We start from the raw sequence: 21,688 nt of genomic DNA, 5'->3' as shown, positions 1-21,688 counted from the left end.
GCTCCATGTTCTGTTATGTATTGTGTTTTGTCATGTTTGGTACAATATTCAGTCCCCTCTCTATATCAATGTTTTTCTTGGATCCCAGTAACACCAGAGTACTGATATAGCAGGGGAGAGCCTGTTTATTCTCAGTATTTTTCCATGTTAGGCGTGCTGGTATTTATTAGGGTTTTTATGGCTGCAGTCAGTGCTCTTTCCTATTGTTTCCTATGCAGATAGTTTTGGGCCTCAACTTTGCTGAATCTGTTCTCTAGCTACGTATTGTGTTTTCCTAATCTTTACATGTGGGGGGCTATCTATATCTTTGGGGACTACTCTAAGGCAGATTAGTTTTTCTACATTTCTCTCTGTTAGAGTATTTAGTTCTCCGGCTGTGTCGAGACGACTAGGTCATCGTAGGCTCGTCCCACGGGCTACTTCTAGTAGTGTGTCAGTATTAGGTCTGCAGTCCGTTAAGGTTCCAGACGTCATCGCTGTGCGCACCGCTAGTCTCCACACAGCTGCCGCCGGCACAGACAGGAGGACATCACGGTGCTGAAGGGATCGTGGCCGGTGAGTGTACTGATTCACTGCACCCCACGCTGATGATGATGATGATGATGCGCGGGGGGCAGTGAATACAGCCGCACATGATCACTCCAGGCTGTAGTTGCCAGGGGTGATCACATGGGCCGGCTGGTTATCCCCCGCCCATCATCCCGCCCACCTGTCAGCTCCGGCGTCAGCACTGAGAGATTATGGGCGGGATGATGGGCGTGCATATTAAATGCACGTGGTCACGGCAGGCGCTGCTACAGCCTGCTCGTGCCGCCGATGACATGCTCCACGGCAGCACCCTCATTCCCCACAGCCCTACATTCAGACTATAAGACACACACCCCACTTTCCCCCAACATTTGGGGGAAAAAAGTGCATCTTATAGTCTGAAAAATATGTTACTTCCCATTACAAGAGAAGCCCCAGGGCACGGGACCAGGCAACGGCCACCAGAGTGACATTCCCCATTTGCAACCACCCGGGACAGAGTGCCCCTTCCCTGGGCGACAGATTTATGCTTGCCGATGCGGTCCTGGATATGCTGGGTGGTCTAACCAACATATCCGAGACTGCACGGGCATTTGATGAGGTATACTACAAATGAGCTGTCACACGTGAAAAAATCGTTGATGAAAATGTGTTTACCCGGCCGTGGATGCGTGAATGATATTACCCTTAATCATGTGGGAGCAAAGTGGACAGTTCAAAGAAGGGAAATTACCTTTTTTCGGAGTGGCGAGAAAGGTCTGTCTGGACCTAATTTTATCAGCGCCAATATCAGCATGCACTAGCTGAGCCCGTAAATTATGCACTCGCTTATGGCAAAACAAAAGGTTTAATTTGAAATTCCAAGATCCTGAGTATGATTGACCCAATAAAGGACAATGATGATGTATAATGCCTTTGATAATTGGGTTGAAAGGGTGAAAAAGTTTTAACAAAGCTGATGTCACACTGTACAAAGGCTAGTAAGCTGTAGTACAGTGTAATCCCCACTAGGTGGCAGCAGAGTAGTGAAGGAGAGACAAACAAACACTGTAACAGAAAGGCAGCTGGAGTACAGCAGAGTAACTTCAGCAGGCAGTTAACAGGCGATTCACCAGGGGGCAATAGAGTATTCAAACAGTCAGGGTCTAGCCAGGAAAGTCAAGTCGCCACAAAGGGAGGATCAATATCAAAGTCAGAAAACAGAACTAAGTCAGAAGCCGGGAGATCAGGTATGCAGAGGGAAACACAAACAACAGACAAGAAAGGGAAGTCAGGGACCGGGACAGGCAGACAAACGGGGGAGGGTCAAAGTCAGGACATGGTAGCAGGGAGGCAGAACAGATCAGGAGCACTCACCAGAGCCAGTATACACACTGGAAGGCAGAAATATCACTGGCACTGGGCCATAGGTAGAGAGGCAAGATATAGTGTCCTGGGATCCAGAAAGAGGCAAGGGAAGTTAACCCCTGACATGACCAGGCCAGAGATGGGTGTAACCACAGCAGGGAAAAGCCGGCCTGGATCATGACAGCTCATTCGCGGACTGGATTGTGTGGTATCTGATCTGTTACTGTCCCTTGGAACCAATAATTCCAAAGGATAGCCTCTAGCTAAAAATGTATTGGTCATTTCCTATTATATTTATAAATTATTGACCTTTTTTTTACTTCTGAGCACCAGTAACGGTTGAGCCAGGCTTCTCTGCATAATGTTTATTTGGTGTGAGTTAAAATGGACAATCGGGACACTGGACTATGGGTGACTAGGATTGCGTTTGTATATAGTTGTGCTGATTACAGCGCCCTCTAGCATAATTTGCAGATCACAGGAGATAAAACCCATCTGGTGTGGCAGAAGTAATGAAGCGTGATCAGAAACGATCTGTCGCCCACCTAGAGCCTACGTTGGGGGTTTGATAGTGGCGAGTGCCCCACATTGTTCTCTTTGTGGTTGCTGATTTTTGCACAAATCAGGAGCGGTGCAAGGAACTTTGCCATCATGGGCTCCTCAACAAAATTTCCAGTGTGAAAATGATGTTTTATATTGTCCAAGTTTTATAGTGTAATGCAAAAGTTTATCATGTTGGTAACGTTCAAGAAGTAATGGCTCCCATAAAGGGAAGAAAATGCATTGCATTGTTTACAGCATACAAAAATTTGCATGTCATAACACCACTGTAATTTTGTTTTGTTCCAGCCCAAGGACGTGCTGGGGTTTGTTGTGGGGGAGTGTGGCGCCCCTGAGGCTTCAGTCACCACAGAGGTACTGCACCTCAACAAGAGGTGTAGTATTCCATCCCGGGTACGGAGGAGGTCATCCACCAGTATGCACACAAAACACAGACACTCTCACTAGCAACACTTCACTGGACCGTGGTTAGGGCAAGTTGCACCTTTGATGTCGCCATAGGAACGCACAGAGACAGGCTGGGGGGTGGAGTCTAGTTAGTGGGAGCACACTGTAAGAAGTGAGGCAGTTAGAAGGTCATCAAATAATGGTCATCATCCCCTTTATATTTAAACGACACCGCCGGGGTCACGGAACCGGGCCTTGCCACCGCAGCGTCCAGAAACAGAACCGCGGCTTGGTAACGAGTCACCCCACAGCCCCGGAGCGGGCGTGTCACCCTCAGGTCCAAAGAGCCAGACTGCTGGTATAGGGGGCTCCAGACTACACATCCAGACTGCTGTTATAGGGGGCTCCAGACTACACATCCAGACTGCTGTTATAGGGGGCTCCAGACTACACATCCAGACTGCTGTTATAGGGGGCTCCAGACTACACATCCAGACTGCTGTTATAGGGGGCTCCAGACTACACATCCAGACTGCTGTTATAGGGGGCTCCAGACTACACATCCAGACTGCTGTTATAGGGGGCTCCAGACTACACATCCAGACTGCTGTTATAGGGGGCTCCAGACTGCTGTTATAGGGGGCTCCAGACTACACATCCAGACTGCTGTTATAGGGGGCTCCAGACTACACATCCAGACTGCTGTTATAGGGGGCTCCAGACTTCATATCCAGACTGCTGCTATAGGGGGCTCCAGACTGCACATCCAGACTGCTGTTATAGGGGGCTCCAGACTACACATCCAGACTGCTGTTATAGGGGGCTCCAGACTACACATCCAGACTGCTGTTATAGGGGGCTCCAGACTACACATCCAGACTGCTGTTATAGGGGGCTCCAGACTACACATCCAGACTGCTGTTATAGGGGGCTCCAGACTACACATCCAGACTGCTGTTATAGGGGGCTCCAGACTACACATCCAGACTGCTGTTATAGGGGGCTCCAGACTACACATCCAGACTGCTGTTATAGGGGGCTCCAGACTACACATCCAGACTGCTGTTATAGGGGGCTCCAGACTTCATATCCAGACTGCTGCTATAGGGGGCTCCAGACTACACATCCAGACTGCTGTTATAGGGGGCTCCAGACTACACATCCAGACTGCTGTTATAGGGGGCTCCAGACTACACATCCAGACTGCTGTTATAGGGGGCTCCAGACTACACATCCAGACTGCTGTTATAGGGGGCTCCAGACTACACATCCAGACTGCTGTTATAGGGGGCTCCAGACTACACATCCAGACTGCTGTTATAGGGGGCTCCAGACTTCATATCCAGACTGCTGCTATAGGGGGCTCCAGACTACACATCCAGACTGCTGTTATAGGGGGCTCCAGACTACACATCCAGACTGCTGTTATAGGGGGCTCCAGACTACACATCCAGACTGCTGTTATAGGGGGCTCCAGACTACACATCCAGACTGCTGTTATAGGGGGCTCCAGACTACACATCCAGACTGCTGTTATAGGGGGCTCCAGACTACACATCCAGACTGCTGTTATAGGGGGCTCCAGACTTCATATCCAGACTGCTGTCATAGGCGGCTCCAGACTACACATCCAGACTGCTGCTATAGGGGGCTCCAGACTACACATCCAGACTGCTGCTATAGGGGGCTCCAGACTACACATCCAGACTGCTGTTATAGGGGGCTCCAGACTACACATCCAGACTGCTGTTATAGGGGGCTCCAGACTACACATCCAGACTGCTGTTAAAGGGGGCTACAGACTGCTGTTATAGGGGGCTACAGACTGCTGTTATAGGGGGCTACAGACTGCTGTTATAGGGGGCTCCACACTACACTTCTAGACTGCTGTTATAGGGGGCTCCAGACTGCTGTTATAGGGGGCTCCAGACTGCTGTTATAGGGGGCTCCACACTACACTTCTAGACTGCTGTTATAGGGGGCTCCAGACTGCTGTTATAGGGGGCTCCAGACTGCACATCCAGACTGCTGTTATAGGGGGCTCCAGACTACACATCCAGACTGCTGTTATAGGGGGCTCCAGACTACACATCCAGACTGCTGCTATAGGGGGCTCCAGACTACACATCCAGACTGCTGCTATAGGGGGCTCCAGACTACACATCCAGACTGCTGTTATAGGGGGCTCCAGACTACACATCCAGACTGCTGTTATAGGGGGCTCCAGACTACACATCCAGACTGCTGTTAAAGGGGGCTACAGACTGCTGTTATAGGGGGCTACAGACTGCTGTTATAGGGGGCTACAGACTGCTGTTATAGGGGGCTCCACACTACACTTCTAGACTGCTGTTATAGGGGGCTCCAGACTGCTGTTATAGGGGGCTCCAGACTGCTGTTATAGGGGGCTCCACATTACACTTCTAGACTGCTGTTATAGGGGGCTCCAGACTGCACATCCAGACTGCTGTTATAGGGGGCTCCAGACTACACATCCAGACTGCTGTTATAGGGGGCTCCAGACTGCACATACAGACTGCTGTTATAGGGGGCTCCAGACTACACTTCTAGACTGCTGTTATAGGGGGCTCCAGACTGCTGTTATAGGGGGCTCCAGCCTACACTTCTAGACTGCTGTTATAGGGGTCTCCAGTCTGCTGTACAGGGGCAGGGTCATGCATAGCCTGCATAATAGGAACCATGCACTTGTCCGACTGCTTATTCTTGTAGCTAAAGGGATACATTGACATTCCCATCCCGCTTCCTTATTGGTTCACTCTTCTGCCAATAAGAAAATAAAATCTATTTTCCTATTGGCTAAACACAAGCCTCCTAGCCCCGCCTCTCCAGGAAGGTGAGCCGCTAGTAACACACTTATCAAGTCCCACCCAGCTGTCATTTTCTCGCTTTCGGATTGGTTATTTTTTCCCTGTCTGCTTCTCGGATTGGCTATCCTTCCTTTCCACCAACACTTTAGCTAGCTCCGCCCTTGTGTCACCGGTTTAATTACTGATTGGTTATGGAGTAAGTCAATCTTCTGAAGGGTCGCAACCCTATTGCCTGGGTCTGTGTTGGCGTAGAAAAGAGGGCGGAGCTATGCCGTGTGTCTGATTTCTCCGCCGTTCGGTGCTGGAGAGCCCCGGGGAGGGAGGAGCTGCGTGACAGCGCCGGGGGCCTGAGGTGAGAGCTCGCTGTACGGTATATGTCGTACTGGTATGTACCGTAATGAGGGCATTTTCTTCCTGGGGTGATAGTGGGCGTCTCGGTGACCCGGTAGAGGGTGTGTCACTGGTGCTGGTGACATCATCACTGGAGCAGGTGCTGCAGCAGATATGTGTCCGGAACAGACGCGGTTTTGTTTCGTCATTCATTAATGAGGTCACGATTCATGGTTAGATTCCTCCTTCTGACGTCATCACGTGTCCGCCCTCCTCCCACCTGTCCATCACCCCTACCTGTGCTCAGCCTCAGCCCACCCCCTGACAGACAGTGGTCCTCTGTGCCCAGTACTGCTCCCCCCATCCTCTCCTCCTCCTGTGCCCAGTACTGCTCCCCCCATCCTCTCCTCCTCCTGTGCCCAGTACTGCTCTCCCCATCCTCTCCTCCTCTGTGCCCAGTACTGCTCCCCCCATCCTCTCCTCCTCCTGTGCCCAGTACTGCTCTCCCCATCCTCTCCTCCTCCTGTGCCCAGTACTGCTCCCCCCATCCTCTCCTCCTCCTGTGCCCAGTACTGCTCTCCCCATCCTCTCCTCCTCTGTGCCCAGTACTGCTCTCCCCATCCTCTCCTCCTCCTGTGTCCAGTACTGCTCTCCCCATCCTCTCCTCCTCCTGTGTCCAGTACTGCTCTCCCCATCCTCTCCTCCTCCTGTGTCCAGTACTGCTCTCCCCATCCTCTCCTCCTCCTGTGCCCAGTACTGCTCTCCCCATCCTCTCCTCCTCCTGTGTCCAGTACTGCTCTCCCCATCCTCTCCTCCTCCTGTGCCCAGTACTGCTCTCTCCATCCTCTCCTTCTCCTGTGTCCAGTACTGCTCTCCCCATCCTCTCCTCCTCTGTGTCCAGTACTGCTCTCCCCATCCTCTCCTCCTCCTGTGCCCAGTACTGCTCTCCCCATCCTCTCCTCCTCCTGTGCCCAGTACTGCTCTCCCCATCCTCTCCTCCTCCTGTGCCCAGTACTGCTCTCCCCATCCTCTCCTCCTCCTGTGCCCAGTACTGCTCTCCCCATCCTCTCCTCCTCCTGTGCCCAGTACTGCTCTCCCCATCCTCTCCTCCTCCTGTGCCCAGTACTGCTCTCCCCATCCTCTCCTCCTCCTGTGCCCAGTACTGCTCTCCCCATCCTCTCCTCCTCCTCCTGTGCCCAGTACTGCTCTCCCCATCCTCTCCTCCTCCTGTGCCCAGTACTGCTCTCCCCATCCTCTCCTCCTCCTGTGTCCAGTACTGCTCTCTCCATCCTCTCCTTCTCCTGTGTCCAGTACTGCTCTCTCCATCCTCTCCTTCTCCTGTGTCCAGTACTGCTCTCTCCATCCTCTCCTTTTCCTGTGGCCAGTACTGCTCTCTCCATCCTCTCCTTCTCCTGTGTCCAGTACTGCTCTCTCCATCCTCTCCTTCTCCTGTGTCCAGTACTGCTCTCCCCATCCTCTCCTCCTCCTGTGCCCAGTACTGCTCTCCCCATCCTCTCCTCCTCCTGTGTCCAGTACTGCTCTCCCCATCCTCTCCTCCTCCTGTGCCCAGTACTGCTCTCCCCATCCTCTCCTCCTCCTGTGTCCAGTACTGCTCTCCCCATCCTCTCCTCCTCCTGTGTCCAGTACTGCTCTCCCCATCCTCTCCTCCTCCTGTGTCCAGTACTGCTCTCCCCATCCTCTCCTCCTCCTGTGCCCAGTACTGCTCTCCCCATCCTCTCCTCCTCCTGTGTCCAGTACTGCTCTCCCCATCCTCTCCTTCTCCTGTGTCCAGTACTGCTCTCCCCATCCTCTCCTCCTCCTGTGCCCAGTACTGCTCTCCCCATCCTCTCCTCCTCCTGTGCCCAGTACTGCTCTCTCCATCCTCTCCTCCTCCTGTGTCCAGTACTGCTCCCCCCATCCTCTCCTCCTCCTGTGCCCAGTACTGCTCTCCCCATCCTCTCCTCCTCCTGTGTCCAGTACTGCTCTCCCCATCCTCTCCTCCTCCTGTGTCCAGTACTGCTCTCTCCATCCTCTCCTTCTCCTGTGTCCAGTACTGCTCTCTCCATCCTCTCCTTCTCCTGTGTCCAGTACTGCTCTCTCCATCCTCTCCTTCTCCTGTGTCCAGTACTGCTCTCTCCATCCTCTCCTTCTCCTGTGTCCAGTACTGCTCTCTCCATCCTCTCCTTCTCCTGTGTCCAGTACTGCTCTCTCCATCCTCTCCTTCTCCTGTGTCCAGTACTGCTCTCCCCATCCTCTCCTCCTCCTGTGTCCAGTACTGCTCTCCCCATCCTCTCCTCCTCCTGTGCCCAGTACTGCTCTCTCCATCCTCTCCTTTTCCTGTGTCCAGTACTGCTCTCCCCATCCTCTCCTCCTCCTGTGCCCAGTACTGCTCTCTCCATCCTCTCCTTCTCCTGTGTCCAGTACTGCTCTCTCCATCCTCTCCTTTTCCTGTGTCCAGTACTGCTCTCTCCATCCTCTCCTTTTCCTGTGTCCAGTACTGCTCTCTCCATCCTCTCCTTTTCCTGTGTCCAGTACTGCTCTCCCCATCCTCTCCTCCTCCTGTGCCCAGTACTGCTCTCCCCATCCTCTCCTCCTCCTGTGCCCAGTACTGCTCTCCCCATCCTCTCCTCCTCCTGTGCCCAGTACTGCTCTCCCCATCCTCTCCTCCTCCTGTGCCCAGTACTGCTCTCCCCATCCTCTCCTCCTCCTGTGCCCAGTACTGCTCTCCCCATCCTCTCCTCCTCCTGTGCCCAGTACTGCTCTCCCCATCCTCTCCTCCTCCTGTGCCCAGTACTGCTCTCCCCATCCTCTCCTCCTCCTGTGCCCAGTACTGCTCTCCCCATCCTCTCCTCCTCCTGTGCCCAGTACTGCTCTCCCCATCCTCTCCTCCTCCTGTGCCCAGTACTGCTCTCTCCATCCTCTCCTCCTCCTGTGCCCAGTACTACGCTCCCCATCCTCTCCTCTCCTCCTCCTGTGTCCAGTACGACTTTCCCCATCCTCTCCTCCCCTGATATCTCCATTGCTGACCTCAGTATGTGATGCAGTCATTGACTTCTTAGGAAAATGTGATGAGTGTTTTCTTGGTTTTGTGCATTCTTCGATGTAATGAGTCACGTCTGTCTGATCGCTGAGGGAGCCGGACACTCCGGTCATGGGAAGACATTTAGAATAAACCCTCTATAGGAAGATCAGATAACTTAACCCCTTAAGAACATGTGTGAATTTTAACTTGTAAGTGCTGGATTGGTAACAGGTCCCAATGCATTGTCGACACAATTGAGGCTAAAAATTAGAAATGCAGGAGCGTATAATCCAAAATATCCAGATTTGATTAAAATTCAATTTAAAATAAATCCAGGAGTAGATTTGACACAGAGAACCCCAGTGTGTTTCGCAGCTGCTTTGTCTGTGTCTTCACCCCCAGAGGAAGCGTGTGCGAAACTCTCATTGTGTCTGTCCTTGGCAGGTGAGATTGGTTACTTCAGTAGTCATTACTGTGTAGACTTTGATCTCTGAGATCGTCCTTTGTGGCATTTTGAGGGATCCATGTTCTCACTTTTTGATTCTTCTTCTTCATGCGTTGACTTTTTTTTTGACTGGTAGATAGAAATGTTAATATACTTTACTCAAACATCCAGTAATTTTTATGTGATTTTCTCATTGTGTATTGGTCGTTATCTGTTCCTCACCCGCGGGTGTTTTAGGTGTTTGTTCTACTCAGGGACTTTTTTTTTTTTTTTGTTTTAGGGACTTTTTAACCTAAATGTGAATAAAGTGTGTGTTGATATTTTGGTTAATACCTGAATTGCATTTCTAATTTTTGGGTTTGCTTCCCTTTAAAGAATGCAGACAGTTTTTGTTTCTCTACCTCCTTTTCTTCCAAGGGTCATAACTTTTTTTTTTTTTTTATTTTTTATTTTTCCTTCCACACAGCCGTAAGAGGTGCTTTTATTTTTATTATTTTTTTGGGAGCTGAATTGTAGTTTGCTTGACATCATTCACTCTACTATAAAATGTAATTAAAATATAAAATAAATATAAAATATATCTCGGAGAATACTCAGTTTCTTCCTGAAAATGATTGCAATCACAAATTCTTTGGTATTATTATCTTCATTTATTTTTCTTGCAATGAAAAAACACGAAAGAGAATGAAACAAAAATCAAATCATTGATCATTTCACACAAAACTCCAAAAATGGGCCAGACAAAAGTATTGGCACCCTTAGCCTAATACTTGGTTGCACAACCTTTTAGCCAAAATTACTTGGAACAACCGCTTCCGGTAACCATCAATGAGTTTCTTACAATGCTCTGCTGGAATTTTAGACCATTCTTCTTTGGCAAACTGCTCCAGGTCCCTGAGATGTGAAGGGTGCCTTCTCCAAACTGCCATTGTGAGATCTCTCCACAGGTGTTCTATGGAATTCAGGTCTGGACTCATTGCTGGCCACTTTAGTAGTCTCCAGTGCTTCCTCTCAAACCATTTTCTAGTGCTTTTTGAAGTGTGTTTTGGGTCATTGTCCTGCTGGAAGACCCATGACCTCTGAGGGAGACCCAGCTTTCTCACACTGGGCCCTACATTATGCTGCAAAATTTGTTGGTAGTCTTCAGACTTCATAATGTTATGCACACGGTCAAGCAGTCCAGTGCCAGAGGCAGCAAAGCAACCCAAAACATCAGGGAACCTCCGCCATGTTTGACTGTAGGGACCGTGTTCTTTTCTTTGAATGCCTCTTTTTTTTTTCCTGTAAACTCTATGTTGATGGCTTTTCCCAAAAAGCTCTACTTTTGTCTCATCTGACCAGAGAACATTCTTCCAAAACGTTTTAGGCTTTCTCAGGTAAGTTTTGGCAAACTCCAGCCTGGCTTTTTTATGTCTCGGGGTAAGAAGTGGGGTCTTCCTGGGTATCCTACCATACAGTCCCTTTTCATTCATACGCCGACGGATAGTACGGGTTGACACTGTTGCACCCTCGGACTGCAGGGCAGCTTGAACTTGTTTGGATGTTAGTCGAGGTTCTTTATCCACCATCCGCACAATCTTGCGTTGAAATCTCTCGTCAATTTTTCTTTTCCTTCCACATCTAGTGAGGTTAGCCACAGTGCCATGGGCTGTACACTTCTTGATGACACTGCGCACCGTAGACACAGGAACTTTCCGGTCTTTGGAGATGGGCTTGTAGCCTTGAGATTGCTCATGCTTCCTCACAATTTGGATTCTCAAGTCCTCAGACAGTTCTTTGGCCTTCTTTCTTTTCTCCATGCTCAATGTGGTACACACAAGGACACAGGACAGAGGTGGAGTCAACTTTAATCCATGTCACCTGGCTGCAAGTGTGATTTAGTTATTGCCAACACCTGTTAGGTGCCACAGGTAAGTTACAGGTGCTGTTATTACACAAATTACAGAAGCATCACATGATTTTTCAAACAGTGCCAATACTTTTGTCCACCCCCTTTTTTATGTTTGGTGTGGAATTATATCCAATTTGGCTCTTTGACATATTTTTTTTTTTTTTTTTTTTCATTGAAGACAAATTAAATGAACATAATACCAAAGAATTCAAGAAGAAACTGAGTATTATCTGACAGAATTGCAGGGGGTGCCAATACTTTTGTCCAGCACTGTGTATGGACAGGGCCCGTAGTCGGCTGCAGCGTCTTCACTCTCCCCGGACAGGTTGATGGCGGCTGTCTTTCCCTGCACCTGTGTGTAAGTGTTTGACCCCTATGGATTCCCACGGGTGGTCCGCTCCCCAGCTTGTACGTGTCGGTAGAGCCCATTTTGCCCGCAGGCGCTGGGCCTTGGATCTCTGGCTGTTGGAGGTGGCTCTTATCCGGACGGGTTGGTCTGTTGAATTCTGACAGGACTTTGGTGGGAATGAACTCCTGAGGTCCAGACCGCAATCAGAGAATTTGACCGTTACGGCGGCTTCCGAGCCTAGTCGGGGTCTGAGTACCCTGCCTTGGTGCTTAGCTTCAATCCGCTCCCCGGTTCTGTACCAGTGGGCCACCGCCCGACCCCGGTCCTACGGTTTCGCAGACGTCCACTAACTCCTGCAGACGGCCACCACCGTCTGCCGACCTTGCTGATTGTGCCTGGGCTCCGACCCAGACACACACAGACTTTCCTCCTCTCACTTACACAGTCTACACAGTCTACTACAATCTGCTGTCTTTTCCCGCCTCCAGGCCTGTGAACTCCTTGGTGGGTGGAGCCAACCGCCTGGCTCCGCCCCCTGGTGTGGACATCAGACCCTGGAGGGAGGCAACAAGGGTTTCTGTTTGATGGGTGTTCCTAACCAGGAGAGGGGGTGTGTGTATGTGGTGTTATTCTGTGACCCCTGGGGTCCAGGGCGTCAAATATATATATTTGCCTTATTCTGTCTGTCTTGCTCCAAAATTGTCGTTACAGTGACAACTGTCTGATTGGCCGCTGGGCTCGGCCTGGCCCGCCCCCCGCATGGATTAGCCGCTCGCCCCGGCCCTCCGCACGCATCGCCCGCTCCAGCGTACACCGGCTCCCAGTACACATGTGCTGGGAGCCAGCATACACTGATGCCTCGCCCGCTCGCCCCCGCCACACGTTGGCACACTCGGCCCCGCCCCCGGCGGACATAACCTTGCGATGCTGAGATCGTGACGGAGCCGGTGTACGCTGGTAACCATGATACACATCGCGTAACTATAGGAAGCGCTTCCCTTAGTTACCCAATGTGTGTCATGGTTACCAGCGTACACCGCCTCCCGGTACACATGTGCAGGGAGCCGGCATACGCTGACGCCTCGCCTGCTCAGCCCCGCCCCCGGCACACGTTGGCACGCTCGGCCCCGCCCCCGGTGGCCCCAGCATGGGGGATGGAGCACGATGGGGGGTGCGCAGCATGGGAGATGGAGCACAATGGGGGTGTGCAGCATGGAGGATGGAACACGATGGGGGGTGCGCAGCATGGGAGATGGAGCATGATGGGGGGTGCGCAGCATGGGGGATGGACCACTATGGGGGGTGCGCAGCATGGAGGATGGAGCACAATGGGGGGTGTGCAGCATGGGGGATGGAGCACGATGGGGGGTGCGCAGCATGGGGGATGGAGCACAATGGGGGTGTGCAGCATGGAGGATGGAGCACGATGGGGGGGTGCGCAGCATGGGGGATGGAGCACGATGGGGGGTGCGCAGCATGGGGATGGAGCACGATGGGGGGTGCGCAGCATGTCGGATGGAGCACGATGGGGGGTGCGCAGCATGTCGGATGGAGCACGATGGGGGGTGCGCAGCATGTCGGATGGAGCACGATGGGGGGTGCGCAGCATGTCGGATGGAGCACGATGGGGAGTGCACAGCATGTCGGATGGAGCACGATGGGGGGTGTGCAGCATGGGGGATGGAGCACGATGGGGGGTGTGCAGCATGGGGGATGGAGCACGATGGGGGGTGCGCAGCATGGGGGATGGAGTACAATAGTGGGTGTGCAGCACGGGGGATGGAGCATGATGGGGGTGCGCAGCATGGGGGATGGAGCACGATGGGGGTGTGCAGCATGGGGATGGAGCACGATGGGGGGTGCGCAGCATGGGGGATGGAGTACAATAGTGGGTGTGCAGCATGGGGGATGGAGCATGATGGGGGTGCGCAGCATGGGGGATGGAGCACGATGGGGGTGTGCAGCATGGGGATGGAGCACGATGGGGGGTGCGCAGCATGTCGGATGGAGCACGATGGGGGGTGCGCAGCATGTCGGATGGAGCACGATGGGGGGTGCGCAGCATGTCGGATGGAGCACGATGGGGGGTGCGCAGCATGTCGGATGGAGCACGATGGGGGGTGCGCAGCATGTCGGATGGAGCACGATGGGGGGTGCGCAGCATGGGGGATGGAGCACGATGGGGGGTGCGCAGCATGGATGATGGAGCACGATGGGGAGTGCGCAGCATGGGGGATGGGAGGTGCGCAGCATGGGGGATGGAGCATGATGAGGGGTGCGCAGCATGGGGGATGGAGCATGATGGGGGGTGCGCAGCATGGGGGATGGAGCACGATGGGGGGTGCGCAGCATGGGGGATGGAGCACGATGGGGGGGTGCGCAGCATGGGGGATGGAGCACGATGGGGGTGCGCAGCATGGGGGATGGAGCACGATGGGGGTGCGCAGCATGGGGGATGGAGCACGATGGGGGGTGCGCAGCATGGGGGATGGAGCACGATGGGGGGTGCGCAGCATGGGGGATGGAGCACGATGGGGGGTGCACAGCATGGGGGATGGAGCACGATGGGGGGTGCACAGCATGGGGGATGGAGCACGATGGGGGGTGCGCAGCATGGGGGATGGAGCACGATGGGGGGTGCGCAGCATGGGGGATGGGGCACGATGGGGTGTGCGCAGCATGGGGGATGGGGCACGATGGGGGGTGCGCAGCATGGGGGATGGAGCACGATGGGGGGTGCGCAGCATGGGGGATGGAGCACGATGGGGGGTGCGCAGCATGGGGGATGGAGCACGATGGGGGGTGCGCAGCATGGGGGAAGGAGCACGATGGGGATGCGCAGCATGGGGGAAGGAGCACGATGGGGGGTGCGCAGCATGGGGGATGGAGCACGATGGGGGTGCACACTTCCCCACCAAAACACACACACACACACACACCGCCACACGCGCACCACACCACACCACACCACACACACACTGGGAACCACAAACACCGCCCTACACAGACACCCACACACACGCAGACAACGCCGCACACACACACACAACACCCAACACACAAACACCGCGCCATACATAAATATACGCACATACCGCGCAACACACACACTGCACAAAACATACCTCCCCCCCAAAACACACAAACCGCACAACACACACAGCACCACACACACAGAACGCTGCAGACACACAGCGCTCCACAAACAACGCAACACACACAACGCAACACACATACAACACCGCTCTCACCCCCCCCACCCAGACAACACCCAGAACATGTACAGTGCCCTACACAAACACTGGCAACTACACACAACAACATCTATATATAAAAAATTCAGAACTCTGTAAATCATTAGCTAAAAAAATAAGGTGTGTATGTATGTATGTATGTATGTGTGTGTGTATATATATATATATGTGTCGCCAGGGGTTAAGGAGATACCCAGAACCGGGCCAAGGGGTTGCTTCTGGAAAGGGGATCACGGTGTCGTGACCCGGTCTGTGCTCCCTGGTTCCACAATAAAAAGGGGGGTTATGTTCGTGACGCCACCCGTGGAATGTGATCAGAGATGACCACCGCTGCTGCAGAACCTCCGGGGGTGATGGAAAGCAGCTTGAGATGGGACGGCTCCCCACGGGTAGAGCCTTTTCCCCGGGGCAGTGTGTTAGTCTATGGGGGGAGTGCAGGACACGAGCACAATAAACAGGCAGACTCACGGTTTTGCAGTTTCTTTGTCCTTTACTGATGATGGTATTCAGCAGAGTACTGTCCACGGAGTCTGTGAGGGGTTCAGGGTTTCTCCCACCCAGCCGGGCCGTTTTGGCTTCCTTGCCTGCACTGTGTGTCTGTGGCCCTGCTGCGGTGTGAACTATGCAGCCTGCTCTACTCCTAGGTACCGACCTGACAGGCAACTCGAGTCCTTCCTAGTATGTTCCTGAACTCTGCGCTTGTTGCTTGTGTCTGTGGTACATGTGAAAGATCTGGAATCTTCACTTCTCTGGTGGTAGCTGTGCAGTATGTAACCTGCAGTCTCGGATCCAGCATCCGTTCTGTGTGCTCCACTGGGATGAACTCAGCAATGCTCTGTCTCCCAGGAATGTTCCTCTGTGTACGCTTTCTCCTTTCCTCAGACCCTCAGCTAGGCCTGGAATTGGTCAGTGGATCCTGAGGTGAGCTAAAGCCAGCTTCCAACCTGCAGAGATCCTGTCTCCTCAGTGCTCTGCACTGAACTTCCAAACTGAAACTACTTCTGACCATTTCCTCCCCCCCAGCAGAATGTACAGGGAAGCAGCTTGGTCTCCCCCTTCTGGCCAGGAGGTCTTGGTGTTGTGTGTGGGGAGTTAACCCTTTGTGTTGTTACTGTGGCAACCCTGGGGTGCCACATTCCCCCTTAGTGAAGAACAGTACTCCGGGACTGTGAAACAAACAAACAAGTTATCACAACAATTATATATATACAGAGTCTCAAAAGGAAAAAATACAAAAACCTTAAAGCTCAAAAAGAGTCCAAAATGTTCATAAATATATGTGTTCATACAGTATAGTCTCTGTAGGTACTGGGCTTTTGGTCTTAACGTTGCAATTAAATAAACATTTCAATCAACAAACACTTCTTAAAGGTGTCTCTACTCTGGTCGTAAGTGCAGTAGACCTCACGGCCCTCGGGCCACCAACAATGTGATCAAGTTGTAACTCTCCGTGCTGCCACCTTACACCACTCTTCTCTCACCTTTTCTGTACACTAAACTGTTACGGTTTTTCATATAAACATTATAACATATGTACATTTTATATGCAATTCCACATTAGTCTTTATATCTTGCTGGTATCTGACCCTGAGTACTACGCTGTGACCTGCGTACTGCTGGTGTACTTAGCATAATGGTGTGGGTGGAAGTGTACCTATTTGGTGTTTCTGGTACTTGTGAGGATGGTGGACTGACTGTAGGACTGGCAAGCTCACTGGGACCAGGAATCTGTTCTTCCTCTACGGTTTCAACTTCCAGTTCTTCTTGTCTTGAGACTTCTTGTGGTATGGGTTCTGATTGTGGTTCCACCACTTGAGGGAAGGCGATCATTGGGACTACTACTGCTCCATAGTAATTTGGCCATGTTTTTGGGAAATCTCCTAAGACTGTATGGAATACATCTTCTTCCTTCTTGACAGGTTGTACCTGTATGGGTAAGGTGACTTCTGGTGTCTTCAGGGTTTCAGGACACGGTTTGAGTTGATCTCTTGACACGACAGCTGATGTCCTTCCTTCATCCTTACTGATGAGACACACTTTGGGATTATCCATACTGGATGGTAAGACTGTATATGGGGTGGTTTCCCACTGATTATCCAATTTGTTTGTGCGCCGTTTCCTCTTGAGAACTTGGTCACCAGGTTGCAATGGGGTTGCTAGAGCATGCTGGTTGAAGGTTCTCTCCTGTCTTCCCCTAGCTTGTTGGAGACTTTTCTCTACGCACTCTTGTACTTGGCGATACTGCTGCTGACGTAGGGTATCCCAATTGGATTCTTGAACTTCTGCATCTGGCTTCAGAATTCCCATATCTAAATCAATTGGCAGTTTACCGGGCCTTGCACGCATAAGGTAAGCGGGGGTGCAGTTTGTAGAACTCACCGGGACATGATTGTACAAGTCCACCAAGTCTGGCAATTTCTCTGGCCATTGATTTCTTTCTGACTCTGGTAAGGTCTTCAACAGGTCAATCACAATATGGTTCATCTTCTCACATAAGCCATTTGTTTGGGGATGGTATGCTGTTGTGCGGATCTTTTTACAGCCATACATGTTACAGAATTCTTGGAAGATCTGTGATTCGAAAGCTGGACCTTGATCTGCAAGGACTTGTTCTGGGTAACCATGGGGTCTGCAAAAGCACGTCTGGAATGCTTTAGCTGCTGTTCTAGCTGTAAGGTCTTTCACGGGTACCACCACTAAGAAGCGTGAGTAATGGTCCACGATGGTTAAGGCATAGACATAGCCGGACCGGCTTGGTGACAACTTGACGTGGTCTAATGCGACTAGCTCGAGTGGTTGCTTTGTTACTATGGACTGGAGTGGAGCTCTCTGGTTCTGTTGATCCTTTCTTCTGAGGTTGCACGGTCCGCATTTTCTACACCAATCTTCAATTGATTTTCTCATGCCAACCCAGTAGAATCTTTCTCTTAAGAGCACTTCCAACTTTTTCCAACCAAAATGACCAGCACCGTCGTGGTAAGCTTCCAGAACCATCTTGACGTCTCTCTTGGGCACGATGATCTGCCAGACCAACTCATGTGTTTTTGGATTGGTGTGCCTTCTACAGAGCTTCCCTTGGTACAGGAACAATTTACCTCTCTCCTTCCAGAGATGTTGCGTCTCAGCTGGGGCATTCTTATTAGGGTATGCACCTTGTTGTGTAAGCAGTTCTTTCACTAGCTTCACAGCTGGATCGCTGTCTTGTGTGTCAGCCCATCCGTGGTGTGCCAATGGGTTGAGAGTTGCCTGCTGTTGTTTTTGGTAGACACTCGGTTGATACTGTCCCACCTTAGGACGGTGAAAGGCCGGCAGCTCAATTTCTTCCAGTCCCTCCGGTTCCTCTTCCACGTTCCCCGAGTGTGGCATCCGGGATAAGGCATCTGCATTCCCATTCTTGTGGCCTGCCCTGTACTTGATGACAAAGTTGTAGTTTGACAGTCGGGCTATCCATCGCTGTTCCAGTGCACCTAATTTTGCAGAGTCCAGGTGGGTCAATGGATTGTTGTCAGTAAAGATGGTAAATTCTGCAGCTGCCAGGTAGTGTTTGAAACGCTCTGTTACAGCCCAAACTACTGCCAGTAGTTCTAACTTGAAGGAGCTGTAATTCTCTGGGTTTCTTTCTGTAGGCCGGAGCTTCCTGCTTGCAAAGGCAATAACTTTCTCCTTGCCTTCCTGCTTTTGAGACAATACTGCTCCCAGTCCTACGTTGCTGGCATCCGTGTACAAAATGAAGGGTTGATGGTAATCTGGATATGCCAGAATCTCTTCTCCTGTCAGTGCCCACTTCAACTTCTTAAAGGACTCTTCTCTCTCATCACTCCACTGGAAAGGAGGATTTCGGGCTGCAGACTTCTTTGACTGTCCTACCAGGATGTCTTGTAGGGGAGCTGCTAGCTTCGTGAACCCTTTTATAAATCTTCTATAGTAGCCCACCAGTCCCAGGAATTGCCTCACCTCTTTCACGCTGGTGGGTCTCGGCCAATCTCTGATCACGGTAACTTTTTCAGGATCTGGTGCTACCCCTTCTGAGCTCACGACATGTCCCAGGTACTGTACCCTTGGCTTTAGAAGGTGACACTTGGATGGCTTGATTTTCATGCCATATCCAGATAAGGCTTCAAACACTTCTGCCAGGTCTTGTAGATGCTGTTCATAGGTCTTGGAGTAGACTATGACGTCATCCAGGTACAGGAGGACAGTTTCAAAGTTCTTATGTCCTAGGCAGCACTCCATCAGTCGCTGGAAGGTTCCAGGTGCGTTGCAGAGTCCAAACGGCATACAATTGAACTCACAGAGGCCCATCGGCGTGGTGAACGCTGTCTTCTCCTTGTCAGCCTCTGCCACAGGAACTTGCCAATACCCACTAGTCAGATCTAGGTTGGAAAAGTAAGTAGCGGATTTTAATGCAGCCAATGACTCTTCTATCCTAGGTAATGGGTATGCATCCTTGTGTGTAATGCGGTTGATCCGTCTGTAGTCTACACACATCCTCATGGTCCCGTCTTTTTTCTTAACTAGCACTAGTGGGGCTGCCCAGGGGCTACAACTGTCTCTTATGACCCCTGCTTCTTTCATTTCTTTGAGCATGTCTTTGGCGCATTGGTAGTGAGCCGGTGGTACTGGTCTATACCTCTCCTTTATGGGTGGATGGTTACCAGTGGGTATAGTGTGCTCTACCCCTTTGATCTGCCCAAAGTCTAATGGGTGTTTGCTGAATATTTGTTCATATTCATTCACTACCCTGTATACTCCATGCTTTTGATGGGAGGGTGTAGAATCGGTACCTACATGTAGCTTTTGGCACCAATCCTCCAGCTTTCCCTCTGAGCCATTGTCCTCCGCCTGATTTGACGGCTTCAAGGGCTCAACGGTGGTGATGGCGTTGTTATCAACCGTATATAGCTTAGCCATGGTAGCATACTTTGGTAGGGTGACCTCATCTTCCCCACAATTTAGAAGGCGTATTGGCACTCTTCCCCTGTGTACCTCAACTATTCCTCTGGCCGTCAGTACAGTGGGCCTACTGTCTGAGTACACGGGTTCTACCAGGGCCTGATAGTCTCGCCCTCTGATGCCTATTGCGGCTCTACACCAGACCAGCATTTCTGTTTTGGGAGGAATTACAATAGGTATTGGGTCACTTACCCTTGCACTGCCAATTTCACCTCCTGACATTTCTACCTGCTGCTTCAGCATCAAGGCTTTAATTTCCTTCTGCAGGAGTCTCTGTTGCCCAGGTTTGGCAGTCTCGACGATCTGCTGCAAGACAGTAATTACCTCTGCAAAACAATTTTCAATTACATTCATTCCTAGCAGCATAGTTGGTTCACGTTCTCGTCGGTCAACATCAACAATGATAATACCCTGATTCTGCAATTCTACTCTCCCAATCTTAATGGTCATTTCTCTGAAACCAACCTGTGGTACTAATTCACCATTGCTAGCCCATATATTCAATGCAACATTAGATGGACCACTGCTAACGTCTGAATCAGCCCAGTACCTCTTATAAAGGACATGCGGAATTGATGATATTTGGGAACCAGTGTCCAGCAAGGCGTTGAGCGGAATGCCATCCAGCACGATGGGGATGACTGGACGTCCCCCCACATACTTGTCGTGCCAGGGTGAAGGACCTTGAGAGTTCATTCCTGAGGAGCGGCCCGCCTCCCCAGGGGATCCCCATTTAAAGCACATTCACGGGCAAAGTGACCTGGCTCATTGCAACGGCGGCAAATGGGCTGTCCATCCGGCTGGTAGCGGTCGCTGGGTCGTCCTCTCGTCGCTTGGTATCTCCTAGGCCTCATCCATGGGACATCCTCCTTGCTGGTCGCCAGCTCAATCTTGGGTGCAGACTTGGATCCACGCAGCTCCTGGACGATTCTAGCCATGGAAGCAACAGTGTCTGTAAGGGCTTCAAGCTTTTGATGTAGAGCCTCATTAGTGATGGGCTCCAGGTGGTTAGCAGCAGCCGCTGACATGGCCGATGTCACCGGCACTACTGGCTGCTGGGGTGCCACTGTAAGGTGTTGAACAGAGTCTATATCCTGCGGCTCCTCCACCTGCTGGAGGCGGATGGCTCTATCCTTTAGCTGGGCAAATGTTAGTCCTGGATCCTGGATCACCATCATGCTCAGTTGTCCCCGGTGGGAAGGGGATGAGAGTCCATCCAGGAATTGGTCTATCAGCAGCTTATCTGCTCCAGGGGCTAAGGCAGGTTCTGCTAATTTAAGTGCTCTGAACGCCTCCTGCAAGTTTAAGGCAAAGTCTCTTGCGCTCTCTCTAGGTTTTTGCTTGCATCCAAAGAACCTCATTTTAGCCCGGCTGCCAGCAGTGGATTCAAAAGCTGCTTTTAGTCCAGCTATTATATACTCTACAGTGTCCTTTGCATCGTCCGGCCAGGATGTAGCCTCCCGCTGGGCATTGCCAGTTAACTGTCCCATAAGCATACCAACACGCTGAGCTTCTGTCAGGGGGTACATGCTGTAGTAGATTTTTAGCTTTCCGATAAAGTCATTAAGTGTGTTGGGCTCACCTGAGTACTGTGGCAGCCACACTGCACCCGGGGTGTACGGCATCAGGAACGGCATGATAGGTGCCGCTGCACCGCCGGGCACAACAGCGTCTCCCTGCTGCGACATCTTTGCGCCCCCTTAGTTAATTTCACCAGTCTTCTTGACAGCAAGCCTGGGACACTTTTCTGCGTTTTCGTTCGGGTCGCAGCACCGAGCGCACCTCCTCTGCAA

At 51.6% G+C, this 21,688-nt stretch overlaps 1 protein-coding gene across 4 annotated transcripts in view; it reads left to right on the top strand.

Moving 5' to 3' along the window:
- The first annotated feature begins 5,898 nt into the window (after nt 1-5,898).
- Nucleotides 5,899-21,688, top strand: part of EVI5L (ecotropic viral integration site 5 like) — a 78,710-nt gene continuing 62,920 nt past the window's right edge. For all 4 annotated transcript variants that reach the window (XM_075346338.1, XM_075346339.1, XM_075346337.1 and 1 more), the window contains exon 1: nt 5,899-6,003. The gene's annotated coding sequence lies outside the window, so the exon portion shown is untranslated. The remainder of the gene's footprint in view (nt 6,004-21,688) is intronic.

Source organism: Anomaloglossus baeobatrachus, chromosome 4 (genome assembly GCF_048569485.1).
Source record: "Anomaloglossus baeobatrachus isolate aAnoBae1 chromosome 4, aAnoBae1.hap1, whole genome shotgun sequence".
Taxonomy (NCBI): Eukaryota; Metazoa; Chordata; class Amphibia; order Anura; family Aromobatidae; genus Anomaloglossus; species Anomaloglossus baeobatrachus.
The sequence above is the reverse complement of the archived record's forward strand: the minus strand, read 5'-3'. Positions and strand labels throughout refer to the sequence as shown.